The following is a 14,123-nucleotide window of genomic DNA, read 5'->3' as shown; positions in this document are numbered from 1 at the left end:
TCTCCTGAATTAGACTCAAAATCCCATCCTATCACCTGCTTCCCACATTACAACATCCTGGAAAAATAAATTAAAGGGACATTTTTACAGTAAACCTACTTTGCTTCCTAATTTTTGAAATAATCAAATCTGCTTCCAAATCCTCATTAGCTGTATTGATGAGCTGAACCGAACAATGAGGAAACCTTCACAGCTATACCTGAACTTTCAGCATGGGCCCTACTAGGAGAAACCTTTTTGCTTCTCTGTCCTTACAGCCTCATGTTCTTTTGCTCTATTCATACCTTCTAAGTGGTGGGTTATATAATCTTCTCAAATACACATGTAGAACAATCCAACCTCTATGTTAGAGGAAAGTAAAATGATGTCCTCACAAAAGGTCTAGTTATATCCTCTTGATTCTTCCTACCAAAGACTCAATCTATTTAGACCCCTGAGTTCTTCTAATGGAGTGAAGGTATTATTGTATACACCAGATAGGAGTGGTCCCACTCTACTGCCCTCCTCCTTCCACCCTTTTTTCAACACATAACCAAGAGCCCTTCCTGCAGATTTTGTTTGTTAGGGCAGGTTGGTAATATGTTGACCACCTAATAACATTGGCAAGAAAATTGCATAAAAGTTGAGTCCTGCATATGATTTTACTTTATAGTCTTGAAAGACTTTCCATGGAGTCAATTCTCACTGCCCCTGACTCTTTTCCATGCTTTTTAAATGAGTTTAGTGTTCCTCCGATAGAAAGAGTGTGATATGACCAATCTCTCTTAAATCCTTGTCTAATATAGCTATTTGCTAAACAATCCCTTTAGTTAACGCTCAGCCTTGTCCTGGGGAAATTCTTTCTGACAGAATATGTGAAAGTTTCTCTGTTTCCAAATATCCTTTTTTATACTTTAAAAGTAAAAAAAAAAATACTTACCACATTGTTCTGTTTCTTCTAAATAGTACATTCCATAATTTAACAAAATTACCTTTTAAAATGTAAATGTTACCAGAGGGTGGGTGAAGTGGTTATATTCTCAGGGAGCATAAATTTTGTTTGAGGAAAGTGAAAATAGATGGTAGTATTGGCAGCATGTTGGCTCATAGAAAAGTAATTTTAAGATATAAGGTTTGACAAAAAGGGGCAGGCCACTTTGAAAGTATTAAAGTCCTGCTTAGCAGAGGTATTTGGGGGAAACTTGTGAAATCTTTTCACTTAAGGAGAGTTCTGCTTTGTTTTTTACCTTGGGTCTTACCTAGGGTAACTATATGTCCCAGGTTGCATGTGACAGTCTCAGTTCACACCAGTTGTCCTGGAGTAATTATTTTACATTGAAAATTGTCCCAGAATACATAATACATTTTATGGAAAATCAATTCTTATACCATTTATCTTCCTTTAGATAAGAAGGAAGGGGCCTCTCCTGTTCAGAAATTCAAGGTAACCCTGTGATCCTTTCCTATAGGAGAGCTCACTCTATCTTGGTGCTTCTGAAAAGCTGGTGTGTTTGTGGGAAATGGGACGTTGTGTTGTCTTGGGACAAGGTTCTCCTATGCATTGAATGGTTGAAAACCTCAGAATTGAAAAAGGATACAATGCTGCCTTTCACTTGCCCCAGTGAGCTAGATCCTGGGTGAAGTGGTAGTTGAAGTGTTTTTGAAAGCCCAGGGGTAGTGATAATTATCCCTTTTCCATACCAGGTATGTCCCTATGCTTGGAGAAATTGTAATTCCAGTTTTAAAGGTCTGTCATGTGCTAATCTGAGGATTAAAGACATTTCTTTCCAATGTGTAGAAATGAGCAGGCAAAATTGATGAAAATGTACACTGTAAATTCCCAGTTTAAAAGCACCTGATTACATTAAGCTATTTTAGTATTTAAATGTTGCCAACTATATGTATTTGCTGCCTGCATATATAGAAATTCTTCCTTGTCCAAAAACTCCCTTGTCCAAGAGATTTTATGTACAATGACAGTGCTAATCATCACCACTGCACCTATAAGTGTGTCAGAGGACACATAACCTGTGCAAGGTGTCTTGATTGAGTTTCCTTACAAGCAAACTCTGAATGCAAATAGTTTACTTAGGAGGTGATCTCAAGAAGTCACTAGGGAAGTGGAAAGTGATTAGTTAGAGTAAGGGAAGAAAGCCAATTAAATATATAATCGAGCAGGCTACCTCTGTGGAAATAGTGGCTCAGTTCTGTTAGGGACCTCTGGTAGGCTGTGTGTCATCTCAAATAAGGTGTGAGGGAACTAGGGTATTTATCTACCAATTTTTTTATGGTCATTTGTTGCAGGCTACTTCAAGGATGCATAAACTTCTCAGAAATTCTGGCCTACCAGTGCATAAGCAGAAAGGTCTTTCATGGCCAGAAGCCTTCAAGCAGAGTCTCAGGTGTTTGAATTTAAAATCCCGTGACTCTGCACAAAAGTGACCGCAAAGTGATGCAGATAGGACATTGACAATGACTGGGGTAGAGAAGCAGGAAAATCAACTACATATGAAATATAATTTCAGGAGTGTCAACAGGATCAGTCCACACCCCATGATGCGCCCTGTAAAAACTCTTTACCATCCATTAATACTCTATTTTGATATTTTATTTTCAAGTTGATTGATAAATGGATGTATTGATTCCGTATAATTGAAGATTTTAGGTATTTAGCTTCAGATGTGACTGGATCCAGAGTTTCTGATATGCCATCATGATTCTCTCACTTTCTTTTCGGGCTTTTTTCCTATATTTGGGCTTCATACCTAGGTAGGTCATCTCCATTGGTAGAAAAATCGGCTACCAGTTTTAGCAAGTCCAGAAGAAATAAGGTATCTGTTTATAGTAATTCCAGAATAAGTCTAAGGAAACTCTCATTGTACTAAACTGGGTCCCTTGTACATCCCTTAACTGGTTATTGTGGCTGTGAAATTTGGCTGCAATGAGTTCAGATACCTATCCCTAGAACTATGGGAGCTGAGTAAACTTTGCCTGGATCACATAGCCTGAGGTATAAGTAGAGTACTTCATTAGAAGAAAATACGGTTGCTATTGTTAGAAGACAGAATGGATAGCAGGTTAAACACACGAACACACACACACACACACACACACACACACACACACACACACCCCAGAAATATACCCACATACATTGCCATTTTATCCTTTAGCTTTGATTCCTGAGAAAATTCAAGTTTTCCTAGAGATTTATTAACTTTGTTAGTAGCTATGTGACTACCTTCTTTCTGGCTTAGCAACTAGATAATTGTGTGATAGTGAGCAATTCATTAAATAGGATGTCAAAATGGTATGCTCCCTCCCTTGGCAAATTTCAGTGGGGCCTCAAAGATTAAAGCACCAGGTATGAAATACCCCTATGTTCTAGTGGGAGGTTCTAGGCCATCTGAGTGGGCCTTAAAATTGGATCTTCCATCTTTAGCCGAACAATACAATATGAGCTCATTAAAAGGATCCAGTGAGCTTGTCCAAAGACATTATGGTTTTGATTATTCTCCTTCTCACTATAGAGGAGAGCAGGTGGTGCTTTCCAGATAAATTGAATGAGGCAGACTTCCATGAAACCCTTGAAGGACTTAGTTTGTGCTCCTTGAGTTGGAAAAAAATGAGGAAGAATCCCTGACTTACACCTAGAAACTGAGGCTGGAGCTGCCTATGATGACAGAGTGACGAGACAGATTTGGAGGAAAAGAAACACTCTTGGTCATCCTCTCAGTGTGGTGCAGTGGTTCAAAGCATAGTTTCTGTGTCTCTATTGTTTAAGTCCATATTTCACATTCACCAGTTATTAACTAAGTGTTCATGGTTGTGTAACTAATTTTTCTGTGGCTTTGTAGAAATAATTCAAATGAGTGTTGTGAGAATGAAATGAGTTGAAGTATGGTGAGTGCTTGACACTGGGTTTGGCACATAGCGAGTGCTAGCTTTGATTGTTATTTCTTCCTGACAAGTTAAAGTAGACATTTGCATTGCTCCCAGAAGGCAGCTGGATTTGAGTTATCTGGAAGGGGAGGCTGACTATGAAGATCACTAGAGGAACATGGCAACACAACTAGGAAAGTCTCTGTAGGAAACTCAGAAGCAGGGACTGAGGAAGGTGTCATACACAGTCAACTAGAGGAGACACCCTGTAGCATTGGGGTCTTCAGCAGAAGATGACCCTGGTAATGATGGGTTTGTTTGAAAAGCCCCCGAGGACACCCAAAAAATACAAACTTTTTGAGATCTGCTCAAGCGCACAAATAGAGAAAGGAGAACTACATGATACCAATTCCCCTTCTTTCTTTCCCCATCTTTCTTCCACATCACATAAGACAGAAGCAGCTTTGTGACCAGGAAGGAGTACAAAAGCTAGGATGAATAATAACGTAAAACTGGAAAAAGGTGACCACTTTCCAAAACTGGCTTAGTTAGGCCTCAGCTATGAATTAGAGGAGAGACAGAAGCTTTGATATTGTTATTGTTGGAATTGTGTCCCCTTCCCCCAGATTTTGATGTTGAAGCCCTAACCACCAATGTGACTATATTTGGAGATAGGGCTTTTAGGAGGCAGTAAAGGCTGAATGAGGTCATGGAGGGGAAAGAGTGCTAATTTGATAAGTGGCCTTATAAGAAGGAGAAGAGAGAGAAAGATCTCTCCCTCTCTTTTCCCACGATCAAGAAGGTGGCCATCTGTAAGTCAGGAAGAGATACCCCATCAAGAACCAAATAAGCTGTCACTCTGATCTTGGAATTCCCAGCCTCCAGAATTGTGATAAATAAATTTTAAGCCATTTAGTCTGTGGTATTTTGTTATGGACCCCAGAGCTAACTGATACGGATATTAAACTTTTCAATGCTTGGAAAATTAGACTATTCATTCACACTGTTCATTAATACTTGAGAGTAGTTGGAAAAGCTCCAGATTTTATCCCAGGGAAGGAAAGAAGTATTTGATAAAACAGACTTAAAAGGGCAGTGATGAAAAGGAATGAACACACTGTCTGCGTGTCCAGCTTTTCAATAATTCAGTTGTACACTTAACTTCTGTATAGTGTGCTTCATTTCTATAGAATTATAAAAGAGTTGGATTTGATGGGACCCAGGTCTCCATTACAGCTCAAATATTTTGTTTTACATTTAATGATTCATTTTCATTTATGTGAAAGAATTTCAGGTATTTTGGTGAAAAGTTTCTGAAAATCAAATATGCTAGGAAACTTCAAAAAATGAGGAGAACAGGAATACAGCAAAAAGGATCTTTTGGAGAACTAGAAGTTGCAGGCTTTCTAACCACAAGCCACACTCTTCCTATGCCCAGCATTTTCCAGTGTTAGCCATTTCATTTGAAAGGGCTTCCCTAGACTAAATAACATTTACTGAAATTCCAGTGATTCCTATTGTGACAAGGAGCCTCCCTCTAGTGTTCTCAAAAATTCTTGGTAGCCTAAAACCTAATTTTAGTAAGTATAAATAAAATTTTAGAGATCACACACACATGCACACACACACCATGTCTCGACCATTATGAACACGGAACTCCAGAACTTCTCATTAATAAAAACAAACCTCATTATTTCAAGTAGAGAGTAGCTAACTGTCATGTTTTTAAAAATTGCTGTTTCTCTGAAATATGTCCAGAGGATTTCATATCCACCCTCAGGCAAATCATCCTAGTAGCTTTTCTGTAAAGATAATTATCCCTTTTCCATACCAGGTATGTCCGTGTGCTTGGAGAAATTGCAATTCCGGTTTTAAAGGTCTGCCACGTGCTAATCTGAGGATTAAAGTCATTCCTTTCCAATATGTAAAAATGAGGAGGATAAATTGATGAAAATGCACACTGCAAATTCCCAGTGAAAAAGCACCTGCCTTCATGAAGCTATTTTAATATTTAAATGTTGCCAACTATATGTATTTGCTGCCTGCATACATACAAATTCTCCCTTGTAAGCCTGCCCAAACCAAGAGCCAGGGTTGTTAAAACTTCTTTACACATTTTTTCATATAAATCTATTTCTTCTTCTACAAACATTCTTCTGATGTTGGAATGATTCATAAAGCCTCAAATCCCATGGGTGTAACAGGACACCTCTCAATTATGCATCCCAGGCATGAGTAATTTCACAAGCTGAGGGAAGGAGATAAATGCATTAAAATGTTCTTGCAAAACAAATTTCAAGGAGAGAAAGAGATGAAAATGGGAGTGAATGCACAAATGGAAGATTTACCTCATTGTGCAGAAAAGAATATTAGATCTGCCTTTGCAAAACTCTTTTTTTTTTTTTCTTTTGAGACGGAGTCTCCCTGTGTCGCCCAGGCTGGAGTGCAGTGGCGCAATCTCGGCTCACTGCAAGCTCCGCCTCCCGGGTTCACGCTATTCTCCTGTCTCAGCCTCTCCGAGTAGCTGGGACTACAGGCGCCCGCCACCACGCCCGGCTAATTTTTTGTATTTTTTAGTAGAGACGGGGTTTCATCGTGGTCTGGATCTCCTGACCTCGTGATCCGCCCGCCTCGGCCTCCCAAAGTGCTGGGATTACAAGCGTGAGCCACCGCGCCCGGCCGCAAAACTCTTTAACTCATAGTTCTACACAAACAACCCTGGTAACTGCAAAGCGCAAAGCCTTCCTAATATGCATATACCTACAAATGTTCAGTTTTGTCTCTGCTAACTACAAAGTATGAGAACTGTATGGTAATTACATTTAACAGTGAATCATGGGTCAGAGACCCTGTGAGAAATTATGATAGCCTTTCATTCAGGATCAGTTCTATTTAGATGCCGAGTGGTTGGCCACTTCTGAACTTTGCAACTGTATCATCAGCAGCTAGATATTGAGCCCCTACTGTTTGGAAAGTCATACTGTAGCTAGGTGTACACTGGGTATGGCACTTGTGAGAGCCAGGGCTTAATAGCAGAAGGCAAATAACCATATAAAGCGATATCACTTGTCCTGGGTGAGAAGTCCTAAAGATGTGCAGAGATGGACAATCAGGCTGTTGAAATGACTAAAGAAGTCTTCGTGGATGAGTGGACAAACTGAACTTTAAACACAAAGTAGTATTTGAATAAGTGGAGGTGGACAGTGTTCTGAACTGTTACATTACAGAAATGGAATCATATATACCTAGAGGCTGGAAAGTTTAAGGCATCTTTGGAGAAAATTTAGATTATTGGATTGAACCATATGAAATTGCTGTTCTTATAGGTAAGAAATGGTCAAATATCACCAAGTGCACAAGACTCAAGACTGGCATAGTGGAAGACAAAGGTGGATATATGGGTAGGTAACAGATAATGAAAAAATTGAGAATGTCAATGGCAAGGTACTTGGAGTGAGGCATTTCACTTAAACATCATCAACAACATAGCAACTAAAACCTAAAGAATCATAAATCTTAGAATCTTCTAAGTGTCTTAGGAAAAACTTAGTTTAACTTCTGATTCCTGAATTACCTTCATCATGTTTTTATGGCCCCAGTGATAATGAGTATACAGCTAACTAAGCTGATTATCTTTTGAGTCAACTCTACTTGTTTATTTATTTAATGTTGATCCAAAGATTAGTGCTACAGGCAAGTTTAAAACTTCCAGTCTTCCCTTCAAATTTGAAGACAACAGCTTAAATTGTCCCTTTCTTATTGCTTTTATTCTTGTAACTTAATGTCAAGTCCCTCATTATTCTAGGTGGTCTGCTTTAGACAAATTCCAATTTGTGAAAGTTTCTCTGTAAGTTCAACACTAAACACAACACAACATATTAACTAGATATTGTATGACTATATTTCCCCCCTTCTGGACACATATTTCGATTAATACATAATAATGTAATTAACTTTTCTTAGCAATTACTATACAAAGGGAAATCATATTGAGTTTACTGTCAACTAAACTTAAATGTTTCCCACCAGGCTACTAAGGCATCAGACCCATATTTTATAGTTGTGTAAATGGTTTTGTGTACCATAGTTAGAACTTTTCATTACATCCCTGTTAAATAACATCTGGGTATAATTAGTTTCTTGTTTTAATCTGTTGATATTGCTATTCTTTCAGTTAACATATTATGTATTACTCCCAAATTGTTTATATACAGGTTTGATCAGCATGCAGCAAATGACCTTATAATAGGCATTAATAAAATTGTTGAATAAGGCCAGAATCTGAAGTACATTCCTAGATGACTATTCAGATTCATATTAACTATTTAGAAAAAATTAGTTGTGAAATTTGCCTGACCTTACTGCAATTTGGTCAACATTTCTCAATCTTGATCATAAGTAGAGCACAATGTATTTGTCAGATATCTTGATAAAATACTGAATGCCTGTGCTTACAGCATTCTCTATCTCATAAGCTTTATCTCAACATTATTACCACAACTTTTACTTAATGAGTTGTTTCTACAATACCTTTGTAAAGCAAAAGTGAAGTAGAATATAGTGGCCATCTCATTATGCAGCAGGACCCTTTCAAATCAATTACCTGCTGAATTATCTCTATATCTCAAAGCAAATAATAAACAGTTGACCTTTGAACAGTGTGGGCATTTGGGGCACTGATCCCCCTTGCAGTTGAAAATTCATATATAACTTTTCAATCCCCCAAAACTTATCTACTAATAGCCTACTGTTGACCAGAAGCCTTACGATAACATGAACAGTTAACACACATTTCATATATGTATCATATACTATATTCTTACAATTAAGTGAACAAAAGAAAATATTATTAAGAAAATAATTATAAGAAAGAGAAAATATACTGATTATTCATTAAGTAGAAATGGATCATCATAAATATTTTTATCCTCATGTTCAGTATGCTAAAGAAGATCGGGAGGGGTTGGTCTTGCTGTCTCGGTGGTGGCAGAGGCAGAAGAGGTGGAGGAGGTGGAAGAGGAGGCAGGAGTAGAAGGCACACTTGGTATAACTTTTTGGAAATATGTTTTAATTTCTGTCTGACTTTTTGCTTTTTCATTTCTCTAAAAATATGTCTATATATGTTACTAATCTTTTTCCTACCATTTGCTTTCGTTGCAGTGCCTATATGATAGAAGGGTCCATGTCACAACAGAAGTCAAGAGCAGTCTTGAATAACTGAAACCCTTCTGGCCAGATTGTCTAATATCAATTTTTTTTTTCTGGCACTGCTTCTTCTATGTCTTCTTTCTCATTGTCCAGCACATTTTGAAGCAGTCATCTTTATCAAGTCATTTTCTGTTACTTCCTCTGGTACAGTGTCTAATAGCTCTTGAATTTCTCCAAGATCCAAATCTTGAAACCCTTCGCCTCCCGTCCTCCTTTTTTAAAGACCGTGTCTGCAATCTCTTTCATTATTTTCTTGATTGGCTGTCATAAGTTCTGTGAAGTCATGCATAACATCTGGACACAATTTTCTCCAGTAGGAATTTTTCATTTTTGCCTTGACGGCTTGCACAGCCTTTTCTATAACAACAATGGCATTTTCAATGATGTAATCCTTCCAGACATTCGTTATGTTCTCTCCTTTGGGGCTCTCTTCCATAGCATTAACAATCCTTTTCATATACCATGTGCAATGAGTCTTAAATGTCTTTATGACCCCCATATCAGAAGCCGACTTAGAGATGTGTTTGGGGCAAGTAGACCATTTTGATGCCTTCAGTGTTAAATTCATGAGGTCCTGTGACCGGGGCATTGTCCAATATCAAAATAATTTTAATAAGGCAGCTCCTTACTGGTAATGTGCTTCTGATTTAATGTCCCTTCTGATTTCAGGGACAAAGCATTGATGGAACTGATCCAGAATAGGGGTTCTCATTAGCCAGGTCGGGTTGGTGTACAACGAAAAGACTGAAAGCTGGTGTTTATTTTTTTCCTTCAGGCTCAGAGCTCAGCAGCTTTTAGATAAGGGCAGTCTTGATCATAAACTCAACTGTATTTGCAAAAATTCAGTGGAGTTAGGCTGTCTCTTCTCTTAATTTCTGGTGCTCACTTCTTTTCCTTAATAATACATTTATTGTGGCTTTGTTTTTTCAGAATGGGAAACTTCTTTTTCTTTTTTTGAGACAGAGTCTCACTCTGTCACCCAGGCTGGAGTGCAGGGGTGCGATCTCAGCTCACTGTAACCTCTGCCTCCTGGGTTCAAGTGATTCTCCTGCCTCAGCCTCCTTAGTAGCTGGGAATACAGGCATGTGTTACTATGCCTAGCCAATTTTTGTATTTTTAGTGGAGATGGGGTTTCATCATGTTTTCCAGGCTGGTCTTGAACTCCTGACCCAAGTGATCCACTCACCTCAGCCTCCCAAAGTGCTGGGATTACAGGCATGAACAACTACACCCAGCCCAGAATAGGAAACTTGTGTGTGCATTAAAAACCTGTTTAGGCAGATATTATTTCTCCTCAATTATTTTCTTACTGGTGTCTGGGAATCTGTCTGTTACCTCTAGTTCAGCAGAAGATGCTTTCCTGTTATCTTGACATTTTTAAAGCCAAATCTCATTCTAAAATTATCAAACCATCCTTTGCTGGCATTAAATCCTCTAGGTCTAAAACCTATAATTTTCTTTTGCTTTAAGTTGGCGTACAATGACTACTTTTTCTTGAATTATAGTAGTGTCTATAGGTATGCCTTTCTTATAGCAATCCTGAACCCACATAAAACCTGCATCTTCATTATGAGTAAAAAGATATTTCACAAAAACCACAAGGTTGTGTCACTTGCTGGTATAGCTGTAGTGATGGCTTTATATATTTCCCTTTCTTTTTTTACAGTGGTCCCAACAGTGGATTCATTTATCTTGAAATGGTAGGCAACTGCAGCTGCAGACCTTAACCTATGATAACTTAACTTTTTCTTGTAATGTCATGATTAGTTTCAGCTTTTTGGGAGCACTTCCTTCCTCACTAGTGGCACTTTGTATTGGTCCCATAGTGTTATTCAAGGTTTATGGTATTGCATGAGACACTAACACCATAAGAACTGCAAGAGATCACTTTTTACTACAATATGCAATTTACTGGAGAGACAAACTGCTCATGCAGAGATGATTAGTGTGAAATGGTGTTTTAAGCAGATACAACACGAGCTCACTGCAATAGCAATGGGAGCTGGCGATGAAATTATTACAATAATATAGTATATACTAAAGTTAATTTTATGCAGTTGTGATTTAATGCTACACCTTTACATTTGTTTATATTTTTCTCAATTGTAAATGGTTCCATGTCTAGTCTGTGTTTGTGCATAAGTTTTGATAAATTTTCACTTTTTATAATAGATTTGTATACATTTTATTATAGCAAATGATGAATAGTGTGTACATATATTTTTGCATCTAGGACATACCTGATTTTTTTTAACTTTTTAAAAATATTTCTAGACTACAGGTTTATATGTATATTTTTTTCAACTTGTCACAAATCTTCAAAAAATCTTCCAGTATATTTATTGAAAAAATAAAAACGTGTGTTGCTCAAGTCAACTGTATTAAAATATGGGTCAGAAAACTTTTTATACAAAGAGCTAGATAATAAATATTTTAGACTTTGTGGGCTGTATGTTCTCTGTCCCAACTATTTAACATGGCCATTGTAGAGCAAAAGCAGTGATAGACAATACTTAAACAAATGGGTGTGGCTGGATTCCAAGAAAACTTTATTCATAGAAAGGTACAGGCTGGATTTGGGCCATGCAATAGTTTGCTGACCCTTGTGTTAATATACTATCATTAATACATTGTCAGTGATCATATATCTATAACATCTGAAAGGATGAAGAAGTCTCTACAAGAATGGGAACTATGGATAGAAAAATTCATGGAGGGAATTTGGAGATTAAAATCTTTCCTTGAGGAGAATTATGGTGACTATCTTCTAAAAGTCACCATGCACAGCTGAAGGCCTTTAAGGAAGAGAGACTGGATGGTAATATGTCATAAGGGAGTGCAATGGACTCAATGTTTGGGTCCCCCAAAATTCATATGTTAAAATCTTAAACCCCAATATAATGATATTAGAAAATGGGGCTATTGGGAGGTGATTAGGACATGAAGGGGAAGCCTCACAAATGGGATTAGAGACCTCATGAAAAATAATGAGAAAGCTTGCTATCTCTCTCCGTTCTCTACCATGTGAGGATACAATGAGAAGATGGTCATTTGCAAATGAACACTAGGATCCTCACCAGACGTGGGGTCTGCCAGCACCTTGAACTTGGAATTCCCAGCCTCCAGATCTTTGAGAAATAAGTGTTTGTTGTTTTAGCCACCTAGTCTATGGTAATTTTTTCTAGCAGCCCAGCTGACTAAGACAGAGAGTGTGCCAACCAACACATGAAATTTTACCTATTTTGCACTGTTGCTGTGATTTGGGACAGATTTCAGTATTGAGATTATCCAAGTATAACACTCAATTCTCTAGAAGTTTAATATGAAACAAAAAAAATGGGATAGCATTCATCTACCCCATCTTGAATTATTTTTTAACTTGGTTGGTGACAGTCAGAAGGCCTTGGTATATGTATATAAGATAGTATTTAAAGGTAATGTTTAAAACCGAACTCAGTAAACCTTGACCTATATATTCAGAAAGTTGAATTATGAATATAAAAGTAAACAAATACAACTTTTTCCTTGGGGAAAGTTATTTTGTCATATGAACTGAAATAACCGAATGATTCTTTTGGGAAGAACAGCGTTGTTCTCTACACTTGTATGGAGTTCATATACCATTTTTCTTCAGTCATAAAACACCATAGATTGTAAGATGCACAACTGATTTGATAACAGCTTTTCAGAGAAGAAACCAAAGTGAACTTAACAAAATCAAAAATCCCTAGGATATTCAATATTCCCATAAATTGTGGACTATATCCTGACTTTAGAAATTTAAAAAGTGAAAAAGCTATATCATAGAATGGAAGAAATGTTTTATATCATCATCTCCTCTGCCCACCCCACTCACCCCCAACACACACACACACACGCCTTGGCTTTAGATGAAAAGTAAAATAAGCCAGACCTCTTATGAATTCTTCAGGAATAATGCAGCATAAATGAACTTCACTGCTTTGTTCCAGCTTGTCTATTCTGAGATAAAATTTTAAATTGTTTCAAAATGGATATGATTTTTAACTGCATTCAAAATGAACTTTTATCTTAGGAGAATTTTAGATTTTTTTTAATTATACTTTAAGTTTTAGGGTACATGTGCACAATGTGCAGGTTTGTTACGTATGTATACATGTGCCATGTTGGTGTGCTGCACCCATTAACTCGTCATTTAACATTAGATATAGCTCCTAATGCTATTCCTCCCCCCTCCCCCCACCCCACAACAGGCCCCGGTGTGTGATGTTCCCCTTCCTGTGTCCATGTGTTTTCATTGTTCAATTCCCAGCTATGAGTGAGAACATGCGGTGTTTGGTTTTTTGTCCTTGCAATAGTTTGCTGAGAATGATGGTTTCCAGCTTCATCCATGTCCCTACAAAGGATATGAACTCATCATTTTTTATGGCTGCATAGTATTCCATGGTGTATATGTGCCACATTTTCTTAATCCAATCTATCGTTGTTGGACATTTGGGTTGGTTCTAAGTCTTTGCTATTGTGAATAGTGCCGCAATAAACATACGTGTGCATGTGTCATTATAGCAGCATGATTTATAATCCTTTGGGTATATACCCAGTAATGGGATTGCTGGGTCAAATGGTATTTCTAGTTCTAGATCCCTGAGGAATCGCCACACTGACTTCCACAATGGTTGAACTAGTTTGCAGTCCCACCAACAATGTAAAAGTGTTCCTATTTCTCCACATCCTCTCAAGCACCTGTTGTTCCCTGACTTTTTAATGATTGCCATTCTAACTGGTGTGAGATGGTATCTCATTGTGGTTTTGATTTGCATTTCTCTGATGGCCAGTAATGATGAGCATTTTTTCATGTGTCTGTTGGCTGCATAAATGTCTTCTTCTGAGAAGTGTCTGTTCATATCCTTTGCCCACCTTTTGATGGGGTTGTTTTTTTCTTGTAAATTTGTTTGAGTTCATTGTAGATTCTGGATATTAGCCCTTTGTCAGATGAGTAGATTGCAAAAATTTTCTCCCATTCTGTAGGTTGCCTGTTCACTCTGATGGTAGTTTCTTTCGCTGTGCACAAGCTC

The 14,123-nt window shown here is 37.7% G+C and overlaps 1 long non-coding RNA gene across 2 annotated transcripts in view; it reads left to right on the top strand.

The window, feature by feature from the left end:
- The window catches only part of LOC116481174 (uncharacterized), an 88,928-nt gene that overhangs the window by 21,152 nt on the left and 53,653 nt on the right, over positions 1-14,123 (top strand). Inside the window, exon 2 of one of the 2 annotated variants that reach the window (XR_004251435.1) lies at positions 7,188-7,262. The exons of the other annotated variant lie outside the window; for it this stretch is intronic. This is a non-coding gene — a long non-coding RNA (uncharacterized LOC116481174). The remainder of the gene's footprint in view (positions 1-7,187; positions 7,263-14,123) is intronic. 2 annotated transcript variants of the gene reach the window in all.

The sequence above is a fragment of the Hylobates moloch genome, unplaced genomic scaffold (genome assembly GCF_009828535.3).
Source record: "Hylobates moloch isolate HMO894 unplaced genomic scaffold, HMol_V3 SCAFFOLD_13, whole genome shotgun sequence".
NCBI lineage: Eukaryota > Metazoa > Chordata > Mammalia > Primates > Hylobatidae > Hylobates > Hylobates moloch.
The sequence above is the reverse complement of the archived record's forward strand: the minus strand, read 5'-3'. Positions and strand labels throughout refer to the sequence as shown.